The sequence below is a fragment of the Natator depressus genome, chromosome 2 (genome assembly GCF_965152275.1).
Source record: "Natator depressus isolate rNatDep1 chromosome 2, rNatDep2.hap1, whole genome shotgun sequence".
Classification (NCBI taxonomy): Eukaryota; Metazoa; Chordata; order Testudines; family Cheloniidae; genus Natator; species Natator depressus.
The window spans coordinates 95104150-95127194 of NC_134235.1; the positions used below are offsets into that span (position 1 = coordinate 95104150).

At 42.6% G+C, this 23045-nt stretch overlaps 1 protein-coding gene across 4 annotated transcripts in view; it reads left to right on the forward strand.

The window, feature by feature from the left end:
• Positions 1 to 868: 868 nt before the first annotated feature.
• The window catches only part of SOCS6 (suppressor of cytokine signaling 6), a 41194-nt gene continuing 19017 nt past the window's right edge, over positions 869 to 23045 (forward strand). The window contains exons 1-3 of one of the 4 annotated variants that reach the window (XM_074944713.1): positions 1655 to 1708; positions 18840 to 18861; positions 21080 to 21218. The gene's annotated coding sequence lies outside the window, so the exon portion shown is untranslated. Of the gene's footprint in view, positions 1311 to 1511; positions 1709 to 18839; positions 18862 to 21079; positions 21219 to 23045 lie in introns of those variants that run through there. The other 3 variants (XM_074944711.1, XM_074944715.1, XM_074944712.1) reach the window with 3 other exon arrangements.

Here is a 23045-nt window from a genome sequence, read left to right on the forward strand (position 1 = left end):
ATCCCATATCCCAGGCCATAAAAGAATTAAAAGAGTGAAATCTCCATGAATTCACTAGAACTATTTGGATGCTTACAAGTTAAGCAAGTGTTTAAATAATTAAAGGACTATGGCCTAGAAGAGTTGCAACTTAAGCCCTTATCCTGCAAACAATTAAGCAACTACATAACTTCCTTCATCTGAATTGTCCCATTGACTCCTATGAAACTACTCATATGAGTAAAATTACATAAGTGTGAAAGTATTTACAGGATTGAGTTCTTGATTTGCATCAGTTATTAACTTTATAAATCAAACCAGGAAGTGAAGGAAAGCCATATTTCATGGCACTGATATTACTCAAAAGGTCGAAGGTTTCATCACTTGGTAAATATTTTTAAAAGTTTCAAGCTGCTTGCTGCCCACAGATTTCAATCAGTTTTATTCATTCTGGTCACTTTTTGCCAAAAAGGCTAAATCAGGGATTTTTTATGTATGTATTGATCTTGATTAGCATTTCATTTACATTAAAAAAGCTTAACAGCTGTTGTGGTTGCACACTCCCACAGGCACTCTTTGAAGCAAAATTTAAAGATAAAAATGGCCTTTTAAAAATGCCAATTTCAAGGCCGAGGAGATACAAGTCAGGCTATAAGAGAGGAAAAGATGAAATGGAGAATAGAAAAGAAGATACAAATCCTAGGGGACACAATATTGTGAAGTGTTGAGAATATTTAACTCCCACAGAAATTACAATTCTCAGCAGCACCTTGTAGGATCTGGCATAAACAGAGCAGAGGCAGGAGGTTGCTACTGAGTATTTTGCAGCTTCCGTTCAATTCCGTAAGAGTTAAGAGAAGTGAGCATCTTGCAAGGATGGGGGTGTGAGCCAGGCATTCATCTGAAGGTAAACTGTGAAGCTGTACCCATTTTGGAATTCGGACAGCATCATAAACGTGCACTTTATACGCCTTATTTATAAACTTATACAAAGGCGAGGGTTCCAAAAGTGGACCATTGAGGAGGAAAGGAAGTTACTGGATAACAAAAGGACTTCCCTTAATGAACAAGTGCAAATGAAGAATGTTCTAGTGGGGGATACAAGCTGCACTTCTGCTGTTCACTTTCGGTCCCCCCTGTAAATATCCCAACGCAGCCATGTGCATCCTCGGCCAGCCCTGGCCCCTTCTGTCGCTGCTCTGGCATCATGCTCCGTGAGGGGCGATTTGGCGACGCTGCTGCGGTTTCTCCTGCTGCGGGAGCTGCAGAGGGAGGGAGGAAACCCAAGGGCAGAGAGCGGCCGGCAAGGGGCATGGAAGAAGTGGAGCAGAGTGAGTGAGCCGAGCGCCAGCGAGCGGAGAGAGGGGGCCAGGCGGGCCAGGGAAGGGGTTTGACGGCCTCCTCCCCCGCAGGGCGGTGAGGGCAGGCGGGTGGCTGGCGGAGGGCAGGGCAGCCGGGAGGAGGCAGGGCTGAGATGAGCGGCTGGCAGGACTGAGCCGGAGGCGGCGGCCGAGCCGTGCGTGTGGCCGAGCCGGCCGGTCCCGTCGCTGTGGCTGCTGGTGGCGGGTGCTGCGGGCTGGCTGCCCCCTTACGCCCCTCCGAGGCCCGGGGGGAGGAGGAAGGAGGAAGGAGGGGGAGGAGGAAGCGGCGGCACCAGGAGCAGGGAGGCGGCGGCGAGGGAGCCTGGTGGAGTCGGAGCCGGGCCCGCAGCGACGGCGGCTCCTTCTCGGTGAGTCCCGCTGCGCGGCCCGGCCGGGGAGCAGCCGCGGTGGTGGGGGGTCGGCCCGGCCCCGGTGCCGCCCGCGAAGCTGGGCCGCGGTGCCGGCAGCGGCCTGGAGCAGCAACGGGACGCGGCGGCCTGGGCTGGGTGAGCTCCCCTGGCAGCGGGCACCTCCGCCCCGGCTCCTGCGGGCTGCGGCCCGGGCCGCGCTCTGCCTTTGTTCGCTCCCCTCCCCGCACCAGCGGCGGCGCCAGGCCTCGCGGAGGGACCGGGGCCGCGGCGCGGCCTGCCGGGGAGCGAGCGGCGCCCGGGACAGGGCCGCGGAGATACCCCCGCCCCCAAATCCCAGAGCAGGAAGGGGGCTGGGTCTGTCCGTGACCCCCCCAAAATTCCGGGCCGGGGGGGGGCCTGGATCTGAGTTTGACAACAACAAAAAAACCCAACCCCACAAAGGCCGGTGCAGGAAGGGGTCTCCCTCTGCCCACCTCCCTCTCCAAATCCCAGTGCTGAGGGCAGCAGGCAGCTAGATTTTCCCCGTGTGTAGCCCCCTTCCCGCTCTCAGAAATAAGAGAGAGCTGGCAGAGTCGCTCTCCAACCAAGTTCCCTGCAGGCCAGGTGCCCAGTGCTAGTATTGTGGTCAACCCCTTTGGCCTCTGCCTCAGAGGCTCAGGAGAAGGTTAAAATCTAAATGTCACACTGTTATTATTGCATTATATAAATCTGATAAATCTTGTCTTACCCAGGAGTAAGTAGGGGCAGAAATAATATGCTGCTGTGTGAGAGAGGGAGAGGAGAGATTTTGAAACAACTCGACCCACCCATGCACCCCAGCCTTCTCACCCCAAACTGTTTTTTTCTCCATCAGAAACAGACAAACTACAGCCTAGTCTTTGCCTCTGGTTAGTCGATTACTTAAAAACAAAACAAAACAAAACACGAAAGTTGTCAAAAATCAACAAAGCTGCCAAAATTGTTGGAGCTTTAAGCTGGGAAGCTCCTAGTTGAGCTTCTGTGATTCCATTATTTTTGGGTTTAAAATTAAATTGGTCTTCCATGATTCTGGGATGCAAACACTGGTGCAGAGCAGATCACACTGTCTGGGTGAGGCGGACGGCAGCTGTAAACACTTCACTTCCATCTGGCAAAGTGTCACTACCAGACTTCCAGTTACTCTGCATCTTTTCCACTAACCTGTCTCAACACCTCTTTTCTAGCTGTCAAATATGTTTCCACTTATGTTGCCCCAAATCACATACATATTCCCCCAGTAACAATATGCCCCCTAGCATGCCTCCCTGCTTCTTAGGGAGTTATAGCCCAGAAGTAGTTGTACAGCACTATGTGTACACCTCTTCTGGAGAGTTGAAGAGTGGTAGTACTGTTGGTTCATATTAATAAACATGAACTTAGATCGTATAGATCATGTGGAAGCTTCATAGTAGTCATTAAATAATTTATTTTGCTTGGCTAGGGGTCTTAAATTTTTCTGGAAGATTGTTGGAGAATAAGTACAAGTAGTCATTAATTTTTTAATAGATAATTTTTAGTAAAGCAATTACACAAGAAAATATGCATTTATATTTGATAAACTGAAGGCAAATTATGAGTTAAAACAAAAGATATCTGCTTTAACTTTTATAATGCTTTTTAAAATGTTTAGTTTCTCTTACGCAATTCACTAATGAGGTTCCTTGTTTCCTATTACATATTTCATAATAAAATTGTGGAAGTATGGTCACATTTCCATAGTCAAAATTTAGTTGTTTTCCCTTAAAGCAGGTATTCAGCTTCTTTAAGATATGCAGTACACAGCAAACACTCCCCATACAATGATTTCTGAGAATTAAACTAAGATTTATTTTAGAGTTCAAATTAAGTGAGCCCTTGAAGAAGTTTAGCACTTAGGGTATGTTTACTCTTAAAATGCTACAGTGACACTGCTGTAGCATTTCAGTGTAGACCGGTGGTTCTCAATCTGTGGCCCATGGGCTGCTTACGGCCCAATCAGCCCACAGCTGCAACCGATGTGACATCCTCAGGCCATACAGGTAGTATTGGATGCGGCCCACATCACACATTGTGGGCCGCCTTTTCAGCCCACAGTGGTAAATAGGTTGAGAAACACTGGTGTAGACACTCACTATAGTGATGGGGAGGGGAGGGTCTCCTTTCATTGTAGTTAATCCACTTTCCCGAAAGGCTGTAGCTCTGTCAATGGAAGAATTCTTCTGTTGAAGTAGCTCTGTCTACACTGGGAGTTAGGACAGCACAGCAACGTTCCTCAGGGGATGTGGATTTTTCACACCCTTGAGAATCATAGCTATGCTGATGTAAGTTCCCAGTGTAGATCAACCCTTAGCAGCAAACCTTTTTTTTGTCCTGAATTATCTTAGCAGAATATGCACTCTTCAAATTTTCCATGTAGTTCACTCATTTCAATTTTGTGTAAAGGCTACATTTAAATAAATTAAATTGCAAATTTACTAAGTTATTATTTCTAATTGTTATAGACAGAGCTAGACCGACAGCTGAGGTCACTCAACCAATCATCCTTCCTCTATAACTAATTTGCATGCTACAGTTGTGCTTGTGCAATGAGACAGTGGCATAAAAGAGATTGATCATAGATAGATTACTTGGTCCCAACTATCACTTCTCCTTTAAATTTCTATGGTTATCCTAACTTGTGCATCAGTATTTGAAAGGCTCCTCATGGCACTGCTGTGTTGATTCCACTGGGGGCAGCACTGCTGGGGAAACTGAGGTAGAAGTGCAGAGACATTCCTGTTTATAGCCCCTGCCATTTTCCTTCTCTCCCCACAGTGCTGCTTTTGGGTGTCTGAGTGGAAGGGGAGGAGTGCAGAGGAGGAGAGTGGTGGGATGGAAGTGGAGGGTGAAGACTCACCCAGTGCAGATGTCTGTTTCAGCTCCTCTGGTGGTGCTGCCTTGCTGCACTATGGTCCTGAGGCAGCAGTGCTAGAGGGAGCAGTTCAAGCACACCTCAAACCACATGGTGGGGGAGGGAATCTAAAAATCAGTTTAATGTAATCCAGGACCACAAACACTAAAATGCATTGATCATAATTGTATGGTTGTGGCATGATGAGTACAGGGCAAAGTTGAGATTATTTTGGGGTCTTAACTGTACATTTCCATACAGCAACATGTTTGGGTTTCTTTTAAGTTTAACCTGAACTTTGAATTTCCTGGGTTTATATTGTTTGTTTGAAATAATTGCGACATTCCTGTAATGATTCTTACCCTTAAATTACTGAGAGGTAATCTCAACTGATTTCCATTTTAATGTAGGCTTGGTAGGTTGTGTGTGTGTGTCCGGGAATATATAGCAAACATCAGAAGACATATTTGAGTTGTTACTCACCAAGGGCTGCAGTTTCAGTAACAAAGCTCAACAAATTTATAGTAGCATCAGGCAATAAAGATCCCTAAAAGAAAACTTGGGCATATGTCATGTAAGTAATTTCAGGTGACAAATGACATATGGTTATATTTTAGAGCGCATAGTAAAATTATGAGTAGGACAAGTTATGTCTAGTGTTTATATTGGAATATTCATTAACCATGTTTAAATAAGGCAGCTTTATGCCATTCAAAAACATATGCATCCAATTTAACTGCAGGTAGAGAGCAGGGTATTAGGGCCATTCTTATCACTGGTTTCATATTCTCTCTCACAGTAATTGGAATGTTTGAATTGAAACTCTTAACTAAGTAAATTGGACAAGTGATGGGAATTTAAAAAAAAGCACATTAGAATTTTTAACAGCTTAATTTTGATAAAAACATCCAAAATCAGTATAACCTCATTTTCCCCATAGTTTTGGATTTCTTAAAGGAAGCTTAAAATGTCACAGACAACTTTATTTTGTTAACTGAATAAATTAGGTTATCTCACCTACTTCGTTTCCCTGGCATTTTGGTGTTTTTACAGTCACACTTTTTAAAAGTCTTTCTTCCCTGTTGCTGTGTATGAAAGACCCACAAAGAGTGAAATCTGCCTATACACAAAGTGTTGTCAAACAGAGAAAATAAAGAAAGGGGGGAAATAGCAAAATATTTCTCTAATACTATGTCTTAACTTTTAACAGTAGCAGACAAAATTTTCAGACTTAAGTGTTTTTGATGCTATCTCTGTATGTTTCGGTATCTTACACCCCGATCCTGCTATTGGATCCACTTAGTCAAACCCTTATAATTCAGAGTCTAATTGAAATCAGTGGGGTCTCCCTGTGAGTATAGGGATCTACCTGTGAATATCCAAGCATGAGATCAGGGCTATAATTTTGAAAATGCATAGAACACATACTAAGTGCTGTATTTTTAAGATTTTGCTTTCTGCAAAATTGGTGGATGTCAGATTCCGTGTTTAAATTCTATTAGATAAGTTTGCTAATACAATCCTATACTTGAGGGGGTATCTTACTAGATAGTCTCTAGTGCTTTGTCCAGTTGTAAGTGACTAGATTATTTCCACTATTTTATTTGAATGATTATTTCACAGTTTAATAGAGCTTACTACTAGAACCATCTTCCTGATATTTAAACTGTGAATTTCTGGGTTTAATTTTATCCAAGTACTCTTAGTTATCTCTTTGCTTGCTTTTTCAGGTATCTGCTAACATTTCATTCCTACCAGTTTGTTTTCTGCTCCTGTTCTTGTAATCTTTATTTATAAATCAGTCCCGTCAGTCTTTTTCTTCCCCCTTTTAGTTGCTTGTCTTGTTATACTCTCCAGTCTGTCAATATTTTTGTGGTTTTGTGATGTATAGATACACTCTGCCTTACGTGTAGATTCACCAATGCTGCAAAAAGAGGTCAATCTGTGCAATAATACTAAAGGTGCAACATGATGTATCATGAGACAGCACATTATGCACAGTCTGATCTAATAATTTAATTCTGAGAACTAGGCTTAAATTCTGGAAAATAAAAAAGGGACAGATTATGCCTCTTGATCAGGTGCCTATTTGTCACTGTAGTGATACAGAGGATAGAAATGTGCTGCAAGGGGCCCTGGGGAGAATTACTTCTGTGCAGACATAACCTATGCTGGCATTCTTGCAAGCCCTGCAGTAAGGGCCATAGCACATATGGGCGATTCTGGGCTGTGGGATTAGACATCAAGAGATTACTGTGAATTAGAACAGCTCCCGGTATCACTAATGTATACCCAATGCCATTTAAAGCTACCTTTTCCCCATCACCTCTCCCTGGTCTGCACATTCTGTATTGTGCCTTCAAGAGACTCAGTACAGTATGTAATCCAAAATATTACTTTATTCTGGTAACATGAAATCCTTCTTTTTCTATGGCATATGTTCTAAAGAATGTTTACAAAATTGCCTACAATCCAGTGAATTCCAGGTGCTGTATTTTTCACAATTCTGTTGTTATGGAATTGTTCATTACACTTGGATGGAAATACCTTGTTTCATGGAAGGGTGGAAATCCCTAGAGCAGCTGAGTGTTAGAAAGGCTGTGTGGCTATACACCATTCTGAAAGATTACAAGTGTATACAACTCCATGCAATTTAAACCCAGGATTCTGGCTTTTCTGGGTTGATTTAGGACTGTGTTAGCATTACTGGTGAACTTGTTTGACTACATCATATATTGCTATTCAGGCATTCAGGGTGAAATTAAAGCAGAAGCAAGGTTTACAGTCCTGAGCAATAAAAGAGAGTAGGGAGGGGAGACTTGCTTTTAAGTAACTCAGTGCAATCAACGTCATTTAAAATATTCCTCCACTGTTAGTTGCTGCTGATCTGCTATATGCCTGTCATTACAAATGCTGAGGTAAACATGACACAGCAATATTGTTTGCTTTTGTACATTTAATGCTCCTACATACCATTATTTTTGCTCAAAAAAAAAAAAGGTGACTGTAAGCAATTCTTTAGTGCTGCTTCTGCTGTGAAGAGGGACCCAGTGACTGCTGCTGAGCAGCCTGAGAGTGCTGTGCAGCAGCTGGTTCTATCTTTGGGAATAAAGAGAATTCCTCTGCTCTCACCAGGATAAGGGGGAGGACAGAACTTCTGGAAATTTCTGGGGAGGGCATCACTCATTGCTAGCCATTGGGTGTTAGATTAGAGCATTCTTCCTGCCAGTTATGTTGTCTTTATTAGGTGATAGAATTACACTGGTGGTGGTGGGGTGGGGTGGAAACTCAACAAAATCAAACAGGGTAACAGTTGCAAACCTGACTGTCTGCAGTTAGGCTCCTAAATTCAAGTTTAAGCACCTAAATAAGAGTGATATGTTTTCATCCCCACTACAAAGCTGCTGAGCACCTGTAATTCTAGGTGACTTCAACAGGATTCGTGAGTGCTCAGCACCTCTACAAATTTCTGTTGGTTCTTAACCATTCACCACCATTTTCTGACCCTTTACCCAAGCCAACTGGGTAAAGGATGTAAGGGCAAGGATGTAGCCACATTTTATATAAGGCCAGGTTTAGACTACAAAGTTTGATTGGCATAGCTATGTCAATCAACAGTGTGAATAAAACCAACATCCCCCAGCTGACATAGCTATGCTGTCTAAAACCCCAATGTAGACACAACTATGCCAATAGAAGTATGCTTCTCTTGGCATAAATAATGTCATTGGGGGAGGTGGTATTACTATACCTGTAGAAAAACTCCTGTTGGCATAAGCTGCATCTACACCAGGAGGCTCTGCTGGTATAGCTATATGGGCAAAGCATTTGTTATGTAAAGTCTAAAAAGTTGTTCCTAAGTGGCTTTCACATTTTTATTACAGAGTGAGCCTGCAAATTAAATTAGATTTTCAGTTATTTGTTTTGTAAGGATTTTTGATCCATTTAACAGATACAATATTTAACTTTCTCTGAAAGAATATAAAAACAATCCTGAAATGTCCAAGTATCTCCCAGTTTGGGATGCACAGTGAACCGATTTGTTTGCTGTAACACTGCCCTCTGAATATTGCTTCCCTAATAACTTTATACAGATTATGTATTTTGATTTAACTTCCTTTGTTTCTGTAATCTGTTAAATGTAGTGGTCAGACAGTTTTAGAAAACTTCAGGTTTATTACAGTTATTATGTTCTTGTCACAGTGATGGTTATTTATTGTGACCTGCTATAAAGTAATTTTGGATGAGATCCACTTTGCCTTTGACGTTGCAGGTGTGAATAATAGATGTTTCAGTATGTTTTCTAAGTGTTGTTACAAAAATACAAACATTGGAAAATGACAGTGTCACTGGAAACTAATATTGCTATGAAAACCATGTATGTGCGTAATCTTCTTCCTGCCCGCAACACAATACACAGTAAAAAGCTATATTTCCATTTTTTGTCACATGATGCTGCAAGAAGCTCATCAGTCAGAGGGCTTGTATAGAGAGTAAATGCTCACATCTTAGAGCTTGGCTACACTTACATTTTATAGCGCTCTAACTTGCTGGCTCAGGGGGTGAAAAATCACCCCCTGAGTGCAGCAAGTCAGAGCGCTTTAAAGCGCTAGTGTAAACAGGCTCCGAGCGCTGGGAGCTAATCCCCTCGTGGAGGTGGATTACCAGGAGCGTTGGGAGAGCTCTCTCCCAGTGCTCGCATGCGACCAGACTCGCACTTCAAAGCGCTGCCGCGGGAGCGCTCCCGCAACAACACTTCGAAGTTTCCAGAGGGGGGTGCAGAGTGGCAGTGGCGGCGCATAGGTATCTAGATCAACTGATGGATTTTATGGTTTAGGATGCAACCAAAGTTACTACCTTTTTTACCACTAGCTGAAGATGATCTGATTCTTTAAAATTATACATTGTTTGCTGTTCCGGCCCACAAAGCTGCTGCAAGAGATACTCCAAACAGACTTGGTTTTGCAACTTGTACTTTTTCATTTTTCTCTAATTGAATTATTCTTAATTACTTTGAGTGATGTTCATGTTTAATGTTGTATGTGAATAATAGAAGTTTGTAGGAGTGTGTTGATTAGATGACTTTCCACACTCTAAAGCACAGTCCTCGAGTAGGATCAAAACCCACCCTCTTTCAGGTTACTCAGACTGAAGATCCTTCTGGTAGAGCAGTCCAACTCTGAAGCCTGCTTTCTTGTTTTATTCCCACTAACTGGAGAGCCTTCCCTCCAGACTTGATATCGTTGGCAAGTGCTCTGGAGTAGGGCTATATCTCCAAGACAGACATTAGCCAGTTCTTTCCTTGGCTGAGTGTGTTTATTTTTTTTTCTGCCCTAACAAGATTTTACAATCTCTTTCAATATTAGAAATCTGTCTTTTACATACTTTACAGTTGTTAAAAGTAATCTGTCAAATTAGGAGAGGTGGAATGAATGGACGACAAGATGGATGAACAAGGAAAAAATGACATTTAGGTCAAATGGATTTGAGGTACAGCAAGAGTATGAATAGTTGTCAAGAGGCACACTGGGGAATGAGGTTTTTTTTTAAAAATTGTACTCCAAAAATGGAATGGGATTTGCCTATCTGAGAATATCTCTCTCTCCATGCCATACTGCCTTAGCTGTGGTCAGTGGGAGTAGCTGAGCTCGTGTCCCTTAGATGTAAAAGCTCCTGGCAGGATATGTATCATGAGAGCCCGTTGACTTCGGAACTCAGTTTCCCTTTTGTTGCAAAATAGCTTGAATCTGTTGACCTTTAGGGCTCCCTAGAAGGCCTCCCACTTCTTCCTGCTTTTTGTGGGAGAGCTTAAATCTCATGAGTGTGAGTACTTGTAATTGTGCTAATCTAATAAAGGCCTTAAAATACTTTTATTCTTTTCTTATTTTTGGGACATTGTTGGTTGAGGGATGACTGCAGGAGTTTTCTTTATTTTATATTTGTATATTTTAAACATAAGAACATAACATAAGAACAGCCATACTGGGTCAGACCAAAGGTCCATATAGCCCAGCATCCTGTCTTCCAACAGTGGCCAATGCCAGGTGCCCCAGAGGGAATGAACAGAACAGGTAATCATCAAGTGATCCATGCCCTGTCACCCATTCCCAGCTTCTGGCAAACAGAGGCTAGGGTCACCAGTCCTGCCCATCCTGGCTAATAGCCATTGATTGACCTATCCTCCATGAATTTATCTAGTTATTTTTTGAACCCTGTTATAGTCTTGGCCTTCAGAACATCCTCTGGCAAGGAGTTCCACAGGTTGACTGTGTGTTGTGTAAAAAAATACTTCCTTTTGTTTTAAACCTGCTGCCTATTAATTTCATTTGGTGGCCCCTAGTTCTTGTGTTATGAGAAGGAGTAAATAACACTTCCTTATTTACTTTCTACACGGCAGTCATGATTTTGTAGACCTCTATCATATCCCCCTTTAGTCGTCTCTTTTCCAAGCTGAAAAGTCCCAGTCTTATTCATCTCTCCTCATATGGAAGCCGTTCCATACCCATAATCATTTGTATTGCCCTTTTCTGAACCTTTTCCGATTCCAATATATCTTTTTTGAGATGGGGCGACCACATCTGCACACAGTATTGAAGATGTGGGCGTACCAGGGATTTGTATAGAGGAAATATGATATTTTCTGTCTTATTATCTATCCCTTTCTTAATGATTCCCAACATTCTGTTCGCTTTTTTGACTGCCGCTGCATAGTGAGTGGATCTTTTCAGAGAACTATCCACAATGACTCCAAGATCTCTTTCTTGAGCAGTAACAGCTAATTTAGACCCCATCATTTTATATGTATAGTTGTGGTTATGTTTTCCAATGTGCATTACTTTGCATTTATCAACTTTGAATTTCATCTGCCATTTTGACAGGTTTTAGAGTAGCAGCCGTGTTAGTCTGTATCCTCAAAAAGAAAAGGAGTACTTGTGGCACCTTAGAGACTAACAAATTTATTTGAGCATAAGCTTTCGTGAGCTACAGATCGCTTCATCAGAGCATCCGACGAAGTATTCCTTTTCTATCTGCCATTTTGTTGCCCAGTCACCCAGTTTTGAGAGATCCTTTTGTAGCTCTTCGCAGTCTGCCTGGGACTAAGTATCTTGAGTAGTTTTGTATCGTCTCCAAATTTTGCCACCTCACTGTTTACCCCTTTTTTCAGATCATTTATGAATATGTTCAATAGCACTGGGCCCAGTACAGACCCCTGGGGGACACCACTATTTACCTCTCTCCATTCTGAAAACTGACTATTTATTCCTACGCTATCTTTTAACCAGTTACCAATCCATGAGAGAATCTTCCCTCTTATCCCATGACTGCTTACTTTGCTTAAGAGCCTTTGGTGAGGGACCTTGTCAAAGGCTTTCTGAAAATATAAATACACTATATCTACTGGATCCCCCAGCTTGTCCACATGCTTGTTGACCCCCTCAAAGAATTCTAGTAGATTGGTGAGGCATGATTTCGCTTTACTAAAATATTATCAGGGGTGCTCAGATCCATATAGTTTTTACTGGTTATATATAAATAAAAATATGTAGTGGGTAAGGCTGTAACTCCACCAGGAACAAAGCACTTGACCACATTTTTAAGTTTACCACCCTCAATTGTATTACAGTCTTAGACCCTGATCTTGCTAAGACTTATGCACATGCTTAACTTTAAGCATTTGAGTAGCCTTAAGACTATTCATGTGCTTAAAGTTAAGCACACAGATTTATTCAAGATTGAGCCCGTAGGACTATTGCATGCAAAAAAAAATGTGTTAATGCAATGTAAAGATGGCATAGTTAAAATCACTGAGGCCCTTATGCTATATTCATGAATTTTAACTGTAGCCCTTACTGTTGTATAGCTAAACTCCTGATCTTGCAGTCTGATTGTTTGGGCACACCCCTGTAAGGATCTGTCTGCACAGAGTCCTATGATTGTTAATAAGACTTTCCACACAGGCACAATGGTTTTCCTACATGGATCATTCATGTACCTGTGTTGCACAACTTGGTTATTTTATTATATACATTTAATGAGACAGTTATATTAAATTAGATGTTTAACAAGGAAAACAAGGAATAGAAATATATGGGGCATTGAAACCTTTAGTTATGTTTCCTTATTTTTTGTGATATTTTTAATGGTATGGTGTTTTTTAACACAGTTTTCATAGTATCATAGAAATGTAGGGCTGAAAGGGTCCTCAAGAAATCATCAAGTCCAGAACCCTATGCCAAGGCAGGACCAAGTAAACTTAAACCATCCCTGACTGTTGTTTGTCCAACTGGTTTGTAAAAACCTTCAGAGATGGGGATTTCAGAACCTCTCTTGGAAGCCTACTCCAGAGCTTAAGTATAAGGATAGTTAGGAAGTTTTCCCCAGTATTTTACCTAAATATCCGTTGCTGCAGATTAATCCCATTACTTCTTGTCTTACCTTCAGCTGCTTACAAATTGATTGTTTAACAATTTCCAGATATCAAAGTACCATAAATTTATATAGTGGCATTATGATATTTACTGTCTTATCTATCCCTTTTGCAGTAGTTCCTAACATTGTTAGTTTTTTTGACTGCTCCTGCAAATTGAGTGGATGTTTTCAGAGAACTATTCACAATAATTCCAAGATCTCTTTCTTGAGTGGCAACAGCTAATTTAGACCCCCTTTTATATGTATAGTTGGGATTATGTTTTCCAATATGTGTTACTTTGAATTTATCAACGTAGAATTTCATCCTCCATTTCGTTGCCCATTCACCTAGTTTTGTGAGATCCTTTGTAACTCCTCCCATTCTGTTTTGGACTTAACTATCTTGAGTAATTTTGTATCATCCTCAGACTTGCCACCTCACTATTTACCCCTTTTTCCAGATCATTTATGAATACGTTGAACAGCTCTGGTCCCAGTACAGATTCCTGGGGGACACTGCTATTTACCTGTCTCCATTCTGAAAACTGACCATTTATGCCTACCCTTTGTTTCCTGTCTTTTAACCAGTTACTGATTAAGTTGGGACTTCCTAGTGTATTTAAAGAATCTCTTCTTCTTGCCTTTTATGTCCTTTGGTAGGTTTGTTTAACTTTGTGCCTTTTCCTTTCTCATTTTGTCCCTACATGCTTGCACTATTCTTTTGTACTTCTTCTTAGCAATTCATCCATGTTTCCACTTTTGTAGATCCCTTTTTGATTTTCAGGTCATTAAAGAGCTCCGGATGGAGCCTTATTGTCCTCTTATTATGCTTTCTATCTTTCCTTTGTGTAAGCAGGGGAATGGTCCCACCTCTGGCTCTGGTTGCTACAGCTCTCCTCCCAGCACAGGTCTACTCTTTGGACTGCTTCTGTGACTCTGCTCCTAGCACTGACCTGCTTTCTGGGCCGCTTTTCTGGCCCCTGTGGATCTGGCCACGGCTCTGCTCCCCAGCTCAGCTTGGACCCCTGCTTTCTGCTTAGCTTGGCACCATTCTTTCTGACCCAGGCAATTCCAGCTCACACGGAGAACGGAGATTCTGACTCCCTGATTAGCTTACCTACCCTCTCAATCAGGCTGACCTGGCGAATTGGCCTCTCTCCATTGTTCCTGGGGACTGTCAATCTCAGGGTCTTGATTTCCCGTCGACCCTTCCCCTTTCTTTTGGTATTGGGAGCTAGCTCACCAGAACACCCCAACTGAGTTTTAGTAAGGGGACAACAGTCACCTTACATTTACATGGGGTAGTTTGCAGTTGTGCTTTTAATATTGTCTCCTTGAGAAACTGCCAGCAATTCTGATCTTCTGTTTCCCTTAGATTTTCTTCCAATGGGACCTCACCTATCAGTTCTCTGAATTTATTAGTCTGCTTTTCTTGAAGTCCATTGTCATTATTCTGCTGCTCTCACTCCTTCCTTTCTTTAGAATAATGAAATTTATCATGTCATGATCACTTTCACCCGAATTGCCTTCATATTCGCAACCAATTCCACCCTGTTGGTCACAATGACGTCTAAAATGGCTGTCTCCCTGGTTACTTTCTCCACTTTCTGAAACAAAAAGTTGACCCCAATACATTCTAAAAACTTATTGGAAATTTTATGTTTTGCTGTATTACTTTTCCAGCAGTCGTCCTCGGTAGTTTTAAGTCCCCTTTTTTACTATCCAGTCTTGTGTTTTGACTGTTACTGTTATTTGTTCTAGAAATGCCACATCCAACTCCTCTTCCTGATTTGGTGGTCTATAGTAGACTCCAGCCATGTTGTCATCCCTGTTTTTCCCACCTTTTATCTTTACCCAGAGACTTTCAACTGGTCTGTCTCTTACCTCCCTGTGGACCTCAAAACAAGTGTGTTTGTGATTGAAAATGCGATACCTCCTCCCTTTTTTCCCCTATCTGTCCTTCCTGACAGGGCCGGCTCTATTGTTTTTGCCGCCCCAAGCAGGACATCTGAAGCCAGAAGCTGCTGCTGAATTGCCGCCGCGGCAGCCTGCAGAGTAAAGCTACTGCCGAATTGCCACTGCGGTGCAGCCTGCGGAGTAAGGCTGCCACCGATTTGCCGCTTCTGCGCAATCTGCAGAGTAAGGCTGCCGCCAAAGTGCCGCCGCGGCAGCCTGCAGACTGAAGCAGCCGCTGAATTGCCGCTGCGGCAGCCTGAGGAAAGAAGTTGCCACTGAATTGCCGCAACCGCGGAAAGACGAGACACCACCTTGATGGCACACGGACTGCCGCCCCTTTCATAGTGCCGCCCCAAGCACCTGCTTGGAATGCTGGTGCCTGGAGCCGGCCCTGCTTCCTGACCAAGTTATACTCCTTTATGCCAATATTTCAGTCATGAGATTTGTCCGACGGAGTCTTTCATTTCCTAAAGTGGTGGTGTGCTTTTTTAAGAATGGGGGGAAATGGGAAAAAAATCTGAGGCAGTTTTTGCTTCAAGCTGTCAAGTTCTGTTGGCTTCTGCAGCAGAGCTTGTAGACTCCTTGCTCTGCAACTATTTGACTTGCAAAGTTGTAAGCTCATTACTCTGAAGCTAATTATCTTTTTAGATTTGTGCAAATCTTATACTGTGAATTTCTTCAGTCAGTTAATGCTTAATATCCAATCCTGCAAATAAGGACTACAGAACTATGTAATCACGTAAACAGCACTAGGACTACACATTTATGTATAGTTACTCAAATCTAAGGCTCCAATCCTGCAAAGATTTATGCATGTGCCTAAATTTATACCTCGTTAGCTGTCACATGGGACTGTTCAGTATAAAGTTAAGTACATGCAGAAGTGTTTACAGGATCAAGGCCTTGGGGCCAAAATCCTACTTCCATTGAGTTCAATGCAGATAGAATTACTAGTGCTGTTAACTAGTTGTGTATATTTATACAGTACATCTGTCTAAATGCACGCTTTGGACTTAAAAAGACTGGTAATTAGAGAAAACACTTCTCTGTGATAATTGTATCTACTGTTATGAGCAACATGAAAGAGTTCTATAATTTTAAGAGATTAAGGGGAAGAATATTCTCTTTTTAGTTTTCTTTACTCTATACACTAACTCCTCGCTTAGCATTGTAATTATGTTCCTGAAAAATGCTACTTTAAGCGAAACGGCGTTAAGCAAATCCAATTTCCCCATAAGAATTAATGTAAATAGGGGGAGATAGGTTCCAGGGAAATTTTTTTCGCTAGATAGAAGACATATGGCAAAAAAATTACACACACACACACACACACACACACACACACACACACACACACACACACACACACACACACACACACACACACACACACACCGTATAAGTTTTAAACAATTTAGTACTGTACACAGCAATGATGACTGTGAAGCTTGGTTGCGGTGGTTGAGTCAGAGGGTGGAAGAGCATGAGACATTTCCCAGGGAATGCCTTACTGCTAAATGATGAAATAACACTCGACTGAGCCCACAAGGGTTAATACATTGTTGTTAATATAGCCTCACACTCTACAAGGTAGCACAAATGGAGGGAGGAGACACAGCATGGCAGAGAGAGACAGACACATACTGTGTGTGTGTGTGAGAGAGAGAGAGAGACACACACTGCCCCTTTAAGTACGCTGACCCTACTCTAATACACTGCCTTTTTAAGTAGATCAGCAAGCTCCCTCCATCCTGAACTCTGTCATGTCCCCCCCGCTCTGTGGATATGGGGTACAGGAGCGAGGCGAGGGGACACCCTGACATTAGCATCCCTCTTTCCCCCCTCGCCTCCCCTTGCACAGCAAGCAGGAGGCTCCCGGGAGCAGCTCCAAGGCAGAGGGCAAGAGCAGCACACAGCAGTGGGGGGAGAGACAGCTGAACTGCCCGGTTGCCGCACAGGGTACTTAGAGGAAGTGATGGTCCATCCTGGTTCCAAGCCTCCACCAGCTAGCTCCAACGGGCTGCTCTTTCTGCAAGCAGTGGACAAAGCGGGTGGCTGCCAAACAACATTATAAGGGAGCATTGTGCAACTTTAAACAAGCATGTTCTCTAATTGATCAGCAACATAACAATGAAATAACGTTAATTGGGATGACATTAAGTGAGGAGTTACTGTATTTGACAGTATGTTGGGTATAGTCATTTTCACTGTTTCCCCTGGATAGTCAGACACTGATCCTTTAACCTGCTCTACATAGATAGATCCTTCATTTCCGCTTTTGTTTCTGTGGGTCTTAAACAAAGCCGGATAAGGGAGATAAATGTTTAAAGGGATGGGATAATGTGAATCGATAGGGAGAAACTTGGGGTGCTGTTGTCTGACCTTACTTTTAACTCCTTTTATAAAACTGAATAGATTTCAAGTTGACCATGTCCCTTCGTACTTTTCTGCTGTGCCTTCTATCTAAGTAAAACCACTAATCCTCACTAACTACTCCTGGGGGAATTCTGCACCACTGTGCATGTGCAGATTTTATTCCCCCTGCAGATTTCTTTGCTTCCTCGCAGAAAAATGATTTTCTGCTGGAGAAGGAAAGGGAAGCCACAAGAGTGATCATGCCACCCTCCCCAGCAATATGTTTCAGGTGCCCAGGGCAGCCAGCAGAGAGGTAAATCACTGTGGGGCAGGAGATGGGACTGGGGAAGACCCCGCTGGTGGCTTCTACCCTGCACCAGGCTCAGATGCTAGTCCTGGCTGGGCTGGGAAGGACGGGACTTCCTCTTCCCCTGCTCAGCATCCAGGGCCATGTCAGACCCACCCCCAGGTTTCTACCCCGGCTGTAGGAAGCTCTGCAAACTCTCTTCTCTTCCTGCCTCTCCCCCCCACCCCCCGCGGTTTCTGCAACCATCGCTCCTCAGCTCCAGGGGGAGGGATTACTGTACAGGGAGCTGCTCCCCCATCTGCCCAACCCCCAAGCATCCAGACCCCCCTCATAACCAGACCCTCCCACCAAGCTTCGCACCCAGAACCCCACCTGACAAGCCCCACTCCCCCTGTATCTGGACCACCCTGATGAGTCACTCGCACCACCACCTTACCGAGCCCCAACCAGCTGCACCTGGATCCCCATCCCACTGAGCCCCACTCCCCCAGCATCTGGACCCCCCTGCTGAGTCCCCCACACCAAGACCTCCCTGCTGAGCTCTATCCCCCCTCACCCAGACTCCCTCCTGCTAAGCACCAACCACCTTCACCTGGACCCCCCTGCAGAGTCCCATTACTGTTGCACCCAGAACCCCCCAACAAGTTCCTGTGCATCCAGATCTCCCCCTGCACCTGAATCCCCCACTGAGCCACCTGCACCCAGATTGCCCCACAGAGAACCCTCTCAACCCACACCTGTATCCCCCCACACTAAGCCCCTCCACACTTGGATCCTGCCTTGCTGAGCCTGCCTGCCCACACTTGGTGCACCTGGCACTGAGGGGCAGGGCTCTGGGGTGTTTCTGGGGCAGGCCCTGTCCTTCTGCTGTGTCAGGGTTGGATGCAGCCTCAACACTGAATCTGTGTCCCGGAGGCTGGGGCAGGAGCTGCACAGTGATCTCCCACCTCTGTGCAGCCAGTGGCCTATGCTCCCCAGTGCCATGGTGGAGCCTCCACATTTATTTGACAAATAAAATTTGCAGAATTTTAAAATTTTTGGTGCAGAATGTCCTCAGGAGTAACTACAGTTTCACATCTCCTACTTAACCTTTCAATATAGTCTTTTTTTAAAAAAAGATTCCCTTCCCTTCCCCTCCCCTGTCCCACACACACTTCTCCAAAATTCAAAGAGTTGAAAGAACTTTGCTCAAACTTTGCTTCTCTCTCTTTCAGGCAAAGGCCAAGCATGGAAAATGTAAGTGCCAGAACTGTGTTTTGTAGCCTGATTCTGCATGCTAGAGTTGCCTAAGTACTTAATCCTACAATAAGCGCTACACAGGCACAGTAGTTGTCCTGTATGGGACTCATTGCTGGATCGAGGCCTTAAGTACATCAATTTCAGTTCTCTTGTATACCTTGCTGTATTGAGACCTTAGTACATGCATAACTTTAAGCATGTGAATAGTATAAGTTGAAGTCACTTGAGTCACTCAAGCAGGGGTCCTGGAGAAAGGCCTGTTCAGGCAACCTTAATTCTGATACTTCCCAACTTTTGAGTTCTTGACTTTGCAACCTGAATGTTTTTTTAATGTTGTTTGTTTGCAATTTGTATAGGTATTGCACAATGTAGATAAAGGAGGTAAACTGATTTTTACTCAGTATGTTGATGTTTTGAATAGTAAATGTGAAGCAGGGTTTTACAGGTCAGCAAGAAGTTCATATACATGGCCTTTTTGCTTTGAATATTTAATAATAATTTTTCAATTAAGGTGATGCACTGAAAATTTCAAAATAAGATCTCATAATCTCAAGTGGAATTTAACAGTAATCATTTTAGGGATAAAATTCTCTAAAAAACTGCAAGCCAGGTTGATATAAAGTGATGTACGTTTCTAATGTTCTGGGTAATTTATATGAAGTTTTATATAATGAATGAAAATAAGGTATCTTCCACACATCTTGTCCCCTTACTGCCGCTTTCTAAATTAGCCACATTTAAAAAAAATATTTGCTTGTTATGTCATGGAACTCCAGAAACTATCAGGATCTCAAAGATTGTAAATACAAATCAACTCCTTTTTTGACATTATATAGCAGTTTGAGAAGCAAGTGGTGTAAACATGAAAAACCATAGACAAGATTTTGCAGTGAATATTCAAGTTAATTCTCTGATTTTTGAGCAGTGGCTGTGGAATTGATAAGTTCATGGGCAGTAACCTATTAATTTTGTTTATATGCTGAACATGAGTTGAAGTTTATTGTTTTGTGATATCGTGATTATTTTAGAGGGGGGCAAGACATTGATTAACTCTGTAATTTTACTTTATGTGTAGGAGTTGTAATTGCTTTCCAGATGGGTTCATATATTTGTATTTCACCTCTTATTTATTTTTAAGCATCTGAATTGCTGCATGCACATTAATTATACACATTTATGCTGAATTGATTAGTTTTTTCTTTGGGAAAAAATCCGTATACACCCCAGTCCTATAGTGAAACATAAATACAAGAATACAATTGGAACAGGTTTCATTGTAACCTTGGCTACCTAAGAACTGAATAGTCAGTTTTCAGTGTTAGGCCTTGTCTACACTATGGGTGGAGATCGATCTAAGTTACGCAACTTCAGCTACATGAATAACGTAGCTGAAGTCGACATACTTAGATCTACTACTACACTACGCTGTGTCGACAGGAGACACTTTCCCGTCGACTCCCCTTGTGCTTCTCATTCAGGTGGAGTACAGGAGTCAACGGGAGAGCGATCTGTGGTTGATTTAGTGGGTCTTTACTAGACCTGCTAAATCGACCACCGATGCATCGATCGCCGTGAGTCGATCCCCCAGTAAGTGTAGCAAGCCCTTAGTGTTTCTACTCTTTTGATGTTTTCAATTAACCTAGAGACAGTGGGTACCAGCTAGTTTCACAAAAACAAAACTTAGTAAAACAATGGTCTGAATCCTTAAGTAGGTGTGGTTCTCTATCCAAGTTTATAACTTTTCTTAACCTTTGCCTTACTTTAAGATGACAAATATTTTTAGATAATGGTAGGCAACAGGTTTTCTTGCCATCCTTTTGGTCATTTTGTGGAAAAATCCCTAGATTGGATCTCCTTTTTATTTCTCTCTACAAATCTGAGGAATGTTTCTTATCAGCTTCTACTTCTTCTGTGTTTAAAACTCCTGTTTTGCGTGTGAGTGTTATACAGATGGGTATGAAAGATCTTTTACTTTTCTTTTTTATCAAGGCAACATGCTTGTTGTCCTCATAGAGGCACAAGCAAATCCACTTAATTTTCATTTACTTATTGAAGGAGTTAACTAAATATTGAAGTATGGCTGCATCTTATTTTAAGTTGGGAAGAGAGACTAGTGTCTTATAATGAAAGACAAACTTTGTTTTAGTGTTTCTCCTTTTTGTCTCCTTTTTTCTCAGTTGTAGAAGTGCTGAGAACTGTAGTTTCTTCATTTCAGCTTCATCAGATGGAATCTATCAGCTATTTCCTGACACTAGACTACCTGGAGTCTAAAGACAGCCAATCTGTGGTTAATTTGAGGAGTCACAGGTGCCGCCATAATTAATCAGCAGGAACTGAGGCAGTCAGGTAGGTAGGTAGGTATTTGTATACAAAATCTCTGCAGCAGTAGATTGGGGTTCAATTCTGTCAGGTCCTTCCAGAAAGTATGATAGGAGAAAATAAGCTCTAATTAAAATAAATAAAGTACAAATCCTCCAATTATAGAATCTGAATGGAATCTACACACCTGGGAAGCTATATTGTACATATATTTTTTTCTCTTCCTTTTTAACACATTCTGATTATAGTTGCCCTCAGGTGTCAGTTTGCAAACTTGTTTCGGTCTCTTGGACAGTGACACACATGTGCAACATAAGTACCAGTGTTTGCATGGTCTGTGTAGCTACAACCTAAATTGAATGAAGCATTCCTTGTTGTAACTTCATTCTGTATGTTTTGCTTTGGTTATTTTAGTAGATAACAGCTATCAAAGCTTTTGAATAGTGCATGAAGAGAAACATAATTTCTCCTCTGTATTGATTTTGTTGGGATACTGCTACAAAGACCATATTTTTTCTGAAATTTTCAGAATAATTTATTTCTCTATGCAGAACCTGTGAATTCAGTCCTTGTTACTACTGATCCTTGACTGCACGTGGAGATCTGTTAACTTCATTGGGCCTCTGCATGCTCATAGAAGTCCACCTATGTGGATGCAGTTCTAGGTTCACAGTTCATTACGTTAAGAATTGATCTTGTAAACATTTAGAATGTGAGTAACTTTATTTCTGTGAATAGTCTCATTGTTTTATCAGGAACATTAACCATAATTATCAAGACTGAATGCATCACTCAAATAAATAAAAAACAAGCCACTACAATGTATGGAATCTGGTTTCATTAAGGGTGTCTGGGGATGAACTAATTAAGGTTCTGAACTTGTAACTGGTGGTATGGGGATGAACCTCTACACCCAGTGGAACCATTTGTAGTATCAGGGCCTAACTCATCTCTGTATACAACAGGTTAGGGAAATCATTGCCTGTCAGACGATTAAAAATCAAGTCTGGGAAAGTGAAACTGAGCCACTTACTGCGTAATGATCAGGTTGTCAGTTTGCACTTGTTACAAGTCTTGTGTTAGCTTTCCTGAGTAGGATGTCCAAGCGGCAGTTGAAAATGAAAGCTGGTTTTCTGTCTTGATTTTCTTATAAATGATACATGACAGCTCACCTTAGCTGTACCATAGTTAAATTCCTCCTTTCTTTCCTCTTAGCTAGTAAGGCCCCATAATATACTTTGAGGTATCGACATGACTAATGATTTCTGTGTTTTCTCAAAGTACAGCATAAGACAGAAGTATTGTTTGGTGGCAGTTGCAAGAAAACTGAAACAGAAGGCAAATTTTAATTTTCAGGTTGTACACCCTGGCCAGGCAATGCATCATTATTTTTTAAACACAATTCAGCAGCTTTTAACTGAGGGAGAGAAGAAACATGAAAAACGTACAGTATCTTTCTCACCTCTCTGGCATCAAGTTCAGTCTTCAAGTGGTGAGGAACAATGGCAGCCTTGTGTTCTCTTCACAGTAGCATGACATTGTGGACCGTTCTCACACTATTGCTTCCAGGGCCGTAACTAGAGTGGGACAGCCGCCGCACAGGGCTCAGAGCCGCTGGAGGCTCAAAAGTGGGGCAGCGCACAGGATCAGGTCCAGTGGCGTCAGCCCCTGCACCCGCCCCCACGATTAGGCCCAGAAGCGTCCAGCTAGAGCCTAGGGTTCTCAGACCTCCTCATCCCCGCAGGCTCCCTGGCACTAGAATTCTGGCAGGGTGGCAAACAGGCAGGGCACTGAGTGCTGGCTTACTCCTACTGAGCATGTTCATTTCTCAGTAACATCTGCTGAAGCTGCTGCCCTCACTG